Here is a 7,808-nt window from a genome sequence, read left to right on the forward strand (position 1 = left end):
ATCACACAATGTTCTTTAGTGAAACATGAACCAAGTGATAAGTAGTACCCCTAGCTGTGCATGGTGCATGTTAGGTTCTTTCAGAAAACAATTCTTCACTTTTATGGGACTTTGTTCTTTGTCAGCATACTATATACATACACTTTGCATATTATGTGCTCCTTGTGCGCTCCTAGTCTTCCAAAACCACGTACACAATTTAATGAAACGTCATATAAGTGATCGGTACAAACCCTAGTTTGGCATGGTGCATGCTACTTTGTTCAGATACATATTCTGCATAGTCATGTTGCTTCGTTTTATACTCAGTGCGTGCCAGGGGTACATTCATCACCTTTAGTGATAGCTCTACTTATATTAAGAAAGCATACACCACCGTGTATTCAGGAAAAATCTTTTTTAAATCGGAAAACTGGTCGCAGATGTTATAACTACATAAAGATATGACAATAAATGAAATAACTCCCAACTTGCGGACGTTTTACTATAGGACTGCATTCTGCTTCTTGACCACAAACATTCATTAACATAACATTAACATTAAAGGCAGTTTTAACCCATGCATGAATATGAGAAAATAAAATGACTTTTTTTCAATGATTCCAAGTACAAATGTTTCCCAACAAATTTTTCACGTTTAATTTACGTTCCTCTCAACAAGGTCGAAACAAAAATCATCGAAAATGAAATTATCTACGTAAGAAAATTTATCCTCATATTTACGTGTCATGCAGAAATAAGGAAGATATTACCCCCTCAGAAAGTTACTCTGCATCAAAACTTTCTAAAACAACTTTTTATGAATATCGAAACATAACTTGTTGTAGGTTTACATACCATTGATCTATAAAAACCTTAAAGTTTCCAAAATGTTAATTTATTTATTTTCTAAACAAAAGTTTGAAGATATTAGCGAATCAAAATTATAAATCGATAAGCCCACCTTAATTAACAGTTCGCACATGCTTTTTGAATTTGTTTAATTTATCAGAATCCTTTTTACGTGTGCGCCAGTTAATTACTTGTATCCCTTACCAAAACAAGATAACATATAGAAGTTATAAAGCAGTTATTTAATTGATGATAAAAATATTTACATGTTCGTCGTTACTGTACTTTTCCTCTAAATGTCTATAATTTAGTACAACTTTTGAAAGTTTTCTAGTCTTTAATTTGTGCATTTTCTTTCCCGATACATTGCAAATTTAAGATACAGATTTTAATGTCTATTTGAGCCTACAAGTTGTTTTTACAGGATTATCAAGTTTTAACCGTTCATTGAAAGTATCAGCGTCATATTGAAATATTTCTTGTTTAACAGCAAGGGGTTGTTTTAGTTTGTCTTTGAAGTGTGGACCGTATATATCATGTACATTTTCCTCATGTTAAATAGAATATTGTTTAAATAAAAGAAACAAAGGACTTCGGTTGCATGGAGCCAAGTAGAAACTCCAGACCTTATTGTACTTGAATATAGAGTGGGTTGAATAACGCTCAATATATCAGTATATTTTACGACCTTCTGTAAACAACTTAACCTGTCTACAACCTGTTTTAAAGATTTTATGCAATAAATTATACTGTTTACCTAAGAGAATTTGTTAAGTTTTAATTTATTAAGTATTACGATGCGATTTACAACTGTGACTTTATGAAATTGTAAATACTTATCACCCTGCTGTAAAGATACTTTCGAAGTGACAAGTGAAATACCGGTAGTATACAAGTAGCAGCTCGTCTTGACAAAATTTGTAGCTTGTATAGGTAACGGTGTATAATATTATATATATAGAAAAAAATACAATTAAAATGTCGCAGTTAGGTTTTTCAAGTTTAGACAAAAATGTCAGTTCATTCGAAAGAGCATGTCTTAATTATGACTAAACATGTGTGTTTGTTAAATATTTATCTGTCAAAAGATGTATTGTAAATTGTTTGTTTTGCATTTAATTTTTATGTTTTATATCTACAAATAGTTTTATTTATATTCAAATGTCTGTGTCTGTAAAACATTTATAGCACAAACTGTAGAGAACACATTACTTGCTTTCAGCCTGTATTACTTATTTCCATTTTAACAAGGATGTTTTATTTATGACAAAATTGTTTGTAAAATATTTATCAGGAAAAAGGAAAAATGTATTATACTATTTGCGTGGTTATTTAGTTTTAACTATTTAAATATTTTTGTACATTATTCTTGCCGAAATGCCACGGAAGGTCCGTGGTTCTACCCAGGTGCCTTTTTTGTGATAAAGTTATGCAAAAAAAGAATCTTCCTTCAAGTCAAAAGCTGTGAAGTCAACATTTGACCTATGTCCATGTTTGGCGTGACGTTAGATTCAACTTAAACAGAAATTTTACCGAACATATTTGTTTAAACATTTATCAGTATAATTTATAGAGTACATGTTACTTTTATATAATTTTTTATGCCACTTTTTACAATAATCAGTATGTCTTTCCTTTATATCAAAATATGCTTGTTAGTATAACATATATAAGGATACAGAATAAAGTACACTTTAATTGCTTAAACGTCCTATTAGGTCTTATACAGTCAACAGTATGTTTCCTTGTAAAACATTTGTAAGTACAAAACTTGAAATAAACCTTTATTTTAAACAGATTAGGCAAAACGGTGTGTAACTGAAATAACACCCTGCAGAATGTTCCTATCTTACTGTTATGCAAGGCTCCTTTTCTTTTCAATTATGATAAATAATACATGTTCTACCTGAAAACGATGGGTCAGTTCACATGTGCGGATGTACATATATATTTTTGCTATAATTTTACAGTTTGTTTGTTTACGTTGTTGTGCTGCCATGGTTTGTCACTTTAGTTACAGTGTATGGCAGGGTATAGATATCAAAGTACTACTTGAAGTTTAAACACTTTTTCAAATTTAAGTGTGATAAAGTATAATCCATAACCTGTACAAAATTTTGCAACTGTAAAAGACACGCATTTTCATCCAAATTACCACATAAATTATTCCAAATGTACACCTTTAGATGTTATATTTCATTATACAACTTGTAAAACAGTTCGAATAATACAAATAAGATAAAGCTGTAAAATACTTTTAACTAATCCGCTTCAGATATACTGATCAATATATTAAGTTAAAATTGCAATAAAGTTTTGAGATGTGGTCTCTTTGAATGCGAAAATGCATTTAATTCGGATAAAACTCATGTGTCCCCCTAAAAACACTTTCAGTTGTAATTCTGAGACAAGACAAGATAGTTTTAAGCTTTAAATTGTAAAAATGTGTGCAGCTGTATTTTTCAGGCCTGAATATATTTAAACCTGCAAACTGTCCACTTAAGATTTTACCACAGTAATTTTGAAACACAGACGTTACTACTTTCCTGACGTTTCCTCACAGAAAGAATTCTACTAGCCGTATAAGGCTCGAATCTACATCTATGAGGGGTGAAACAGGAGATATTGTTGCAAAGGAGGACACCCGTGTCCCTCCCTGTCATTGTACTATGTTTCATACCTCCAGGCGAAATACTTTTCACAAACTGCCAAGCTCTTTATGTGTGTTTACTAAGACAAATACTGGCTAAGTGAAAGTGTCAAAAGTAGCACCAGGTTCACAACTTCACATGTTAATCTTCTGATGATTTATGACTACATTGGTCGAGAGGGCTAAGACGCTTTCCTACGGAGGTGAAGGTCCCTTGTTCGAATCCTGGCTACTCCCATTGCGGTGTGTCCTTGGGCAAGGCATTTTATCACGATTGCCTCAGTCGACCCAGCTGTAAATGGGTACCAGCAAATTGCTGGAGGTGAGGTATAATTGGTTTTAAATGTTCCTAATATAGGGTCGCAGAAAAGCTCTGTAGAGCTTATGCTAATTGTTTCACCAAGCGACGGTAAATAAAACTTACCTTTACCTTTGACTATAGGTCAAATACTTTTTGAGATACATGGGAGACAAACTCGTATGCCCTTGATGGATATTTTGATTAAGTTAAGTGCTTGCCGAATGAAAAATCCAAAGCGAAACTCAGGGGTTTGAATTCACCTGTTTAATATTTCTAAATGGTTTCATGACCCATGGTCAAATATTTTACAACATAAATAAAGCATTTTTAAATATATTTCACAAAGTCAGTCATCATAACTCTAGTCTGGCCGAGTAAATTAACAAACAGAACACCAGGTAACAACCTCACATCCTTTAATGTTTTATGAATCTAAATTAAATACATTTAAAGGTACATGCGACACAAACTTTTATGCTGTTTATACATAGCTTTTACTTCATCAATATTCATAAATCCAGTGTTAACGACAAGTATATAATCTAAACAAAACACCAGGTGCACCACTTCAAATGCTGAATTATACTCCTACTATATTTCATAGCCCTAGGTCAAACAAGTTTTTATTTACTTCACAACAGCGGGTGTTAAGTGCTGTGTGGCGGCCGTAAAAAGTCGCCCCGACTTCATCTCAGTGTTGTTATATTTTCTGGTCCTTCGGGATCATTGATTTCAACTCATTTAGATTTGAAGATTGAATACTGCTTAAGCCGGTGCTAGGGGGCGTGGGCAGTGTTGCATTTTCCATTACTGCTCATGAACAGACTCAATCAAACCGAGTCTGCAATTTTCACTGTTTGCCTTGTTCTCGGTGCTTCCGAGGGATCTACTTTCCAGATTTTATTAAGATACGTATAAAACAGAAACTTTTATAGATCTAGATATTTTTACTTAGCCAAGAGCAATAATTCTTATTTTTTCAGCGATCGAAATCTCAGACTGAACCGCATGCTGAATGATATATTTAGGCAAATTCTTTTTGAGATACATTTGACACAAACCAAAAGGCTGTTTTATGCATATGTTTGACTAAGCCATAACTCTGTTCTTACATTTTAAAATCCCAATTAAAACATCAGGTACACAATTTTAATGCTAAATGTGACGCTATAACTCTGTTCTTACATTTTAAAATCCCAATTAAAACATCAGGTACACAATTTTAATGCTAAATGTGACGCACAGAAAAGAGCAATTCTGTTGTTTTGTTGCTGTTGTTGTCTTTTTTTTTTGGGAGTGGGTGTGTGTGTGTGTGTGGGGGGGGGGGGGGGGTTCGGATGCTGGTGGCCACAGAAGCATTCTTGCCCTGACATTTACTTTGAATCGTTGCAATACGATTTGCTTGATACTGCATTCTCAATGCAAACTGTTTTCGCTCTTTGCTCTGGCTTGTTTATTTTTGTATAACTTTCACTCATGTCCCTACGTTTTCCTTATATTAGTTTATTTCTCGTATTGAAGCAGCCTTGACATATCATTGAAATTAATTTAAGGATACAGTGATTTATTCGTTCGTAAGATATCTGTAGTCATCGATCTTGATATATTATGTTATTATACTACCAGGTTTATATAGCGCCCTTTTCGGGATAAACGCATTCAATGGCGCTTTACATAGCACAAACGCACCCACACAGAGCACGAACTCCATCCTCTACTAGTACAGATACAGAGGGACAGAGTGAGATAAAGCATTTTGATAGTATTTTGTGTATACAATAGTTTTAACAAAACGTTTGTGTGCACCTCTCTATAAGAATTATTCAATGTTTATTTTGAAGATAAACCCTAGTATTTGAAACAGGAAAGTCATAAATAATAAAAAGATATTCGAACTCGAACAAGTTGACCTCAAGTTTTTGAAAAAAAAAATATAGATGATTAGGTTAGCTACTCTAAAATTGAGATTAGAATTTAAAAATAAATACATGAAACTAAATAAGTCCAAACATGCAATATAAAATACCAAAAATAATAACAAGAAAATGAAAGCGTCTACTCCCTTATATTTCATAGGAGTTAACCATAACGGATTATTATTTTCTCTTTTATTTAGAGAGTTTTACCTTTTTATTATCTTTTTCCCACACCTTTTATATGCATTAGTCAATTTCATTTTTTTGCCATTTTCTGCACATAATGTGGTAGTAGCTGTGCAAATTTAATAGCCTTTTTCTTGAAAGAATGTTGTTTTGAGCATATTTTCATTTGAACTAATTGTTATCACATGTTATTTGCCGAAATATTTTTTAACGACTCTTCTGTTTTGATAAATTATCAATACTTTGCTGCTTTTCGATGTTTCGACATTTGCGATGTTGCCGATTGATTTTATTAGAAACAAGAGCCATGTTAGACATGGCTAATGCCCCCGCCGGGCATATTATAATTGAAGGCTAAAAGTCCTGGCAAGTTAGTGTCTGAAAGTATTAATTTTGGGGAAAGCTTTGAAGAACCGTTTAGTTGTGGTCCGCATCAGGGGTTTTAAAGATGTGGAAGAAAGAATAAGTCAGTGGTGAGGTGGTTTACTGCCAAATTTTATTAATTTTCATGAACAGTATAGCTATGATGTTTTTCTGTATGGCTACTGTAAAAACAAGGAATGGAAAGCTAACAGGGAACAAGAGTGCAAGAATGTCACAATATACGCCCGTCACAGCAAATTTCTTTACTCTAGCAGCTGTATTTGCAAATGGAATTTTAATTTTATGGTTGTTTAGTAATCACTGTAAGTCTTTTGTTTTTCTAAGTCCACAAAAAACTCCTTAATTACCAGGTAGAGATACCTTAAAATACACCTAAAATTGGAAAGTAACATCTATGTTGTACCACAGAAAAGTGGTCTTGTTTTTTTCCCTACGGTCAATTATAAAAATGTTACAATATTAGTTATTTATAGTAACAACTAAGGGAAGTTAATCTTAAAAAAAAACAAAAAACAAAAACAAAAAAAAATTGTAAGTCCACACAAAAATCTTTACCAGGTAGAGATTGGTCAAAATACACCTCAAAATTGGATGTAGCATGCATGTTGTACTACAGAAAAGAGGTCTCGATTTTTCCCTACGACTAGTAATGAAAAAGTTACAATAAAAGCTATTTAAAATAACAACAAAGGGAGGTAATTCTAAAGAAGGGAACTGCGCATGACACTTCGTCTCATGATGGTGTATAATTGTGCCAAGTTACATCAAAATCCCTCCATGCCTGAAGAAGAAATGCTTCGGACAAAGTCATTTGATCTTGACCTTAGACCTAGGGACCTGGATCTTGCGCATGACACTCCGTCTCGTGGTGGTGAACATTTGTGCCAAGTTATATCAAAATCCCTCTATGCATGAAGAAGAAATGCTCCGGACAAGGTTTTCATTCTTGTATCATTTGACCTCTAAGTGTGACCTTGACCTTAGACCTAGGGACCTGGTTCTTGCGCATGACACTCCGCCTCGTGGTGTTGAACATTTGTGCCAAGTTTGAAGAAAATCCCTCCAGTACTTTTGGAGTTATGCTCTGGACACAGATCGTTGCGGACGGACGGACGCACGCACGCACGGACGGAGAGCATTTCTAATATCCCCTTCGCCTTTGGCGGGGGGGGGGGGGGAGGGGGATAAAAATATATGCTGATGCAAGGTTTATAATCACGGCCAGTTAGCATTAAATTTTGGTAGTTTCATTTCTCATACCCGTTCTGCCGCATTCATTTTATATTTCTACTCCATTTAGAACTCGAGTCCTTATTTCAGTAGAAAAAGATGACAAAAGTGAATTAGTGAAATAAATTAAGGTTATAGGAAAAATAAAGCACGCCACATACATATCTAGCTTTATAATTTTGTTACACAGTTTAAATTTTTGACTGTATTTCTAAATGGTCTGTGAGAATAATGAGTGCCTGAGAAAGTCAGATAAGGAGTGAGTAATGTCGAAAGTATCTATAGCTAATGTAAACATAAAGTTAACTGG

The sequence above is a fragment of the Mercenaria mercenaria genome, unplaced genomic scaffold, assembly GCF_021730395.1.
Source record: "Mercenaria mercenaria strain notata unplaced genomic scaffold, MADL_Memer_1 contig_1826, whole genome shotgun sequence".
Classification (NCBI taxonomy): Eukaryota; Metazoa; Mollusca; class Bivalvia; order Venerida; family Veneridae; genus Mercenaria; species Mercenaria mercenaria.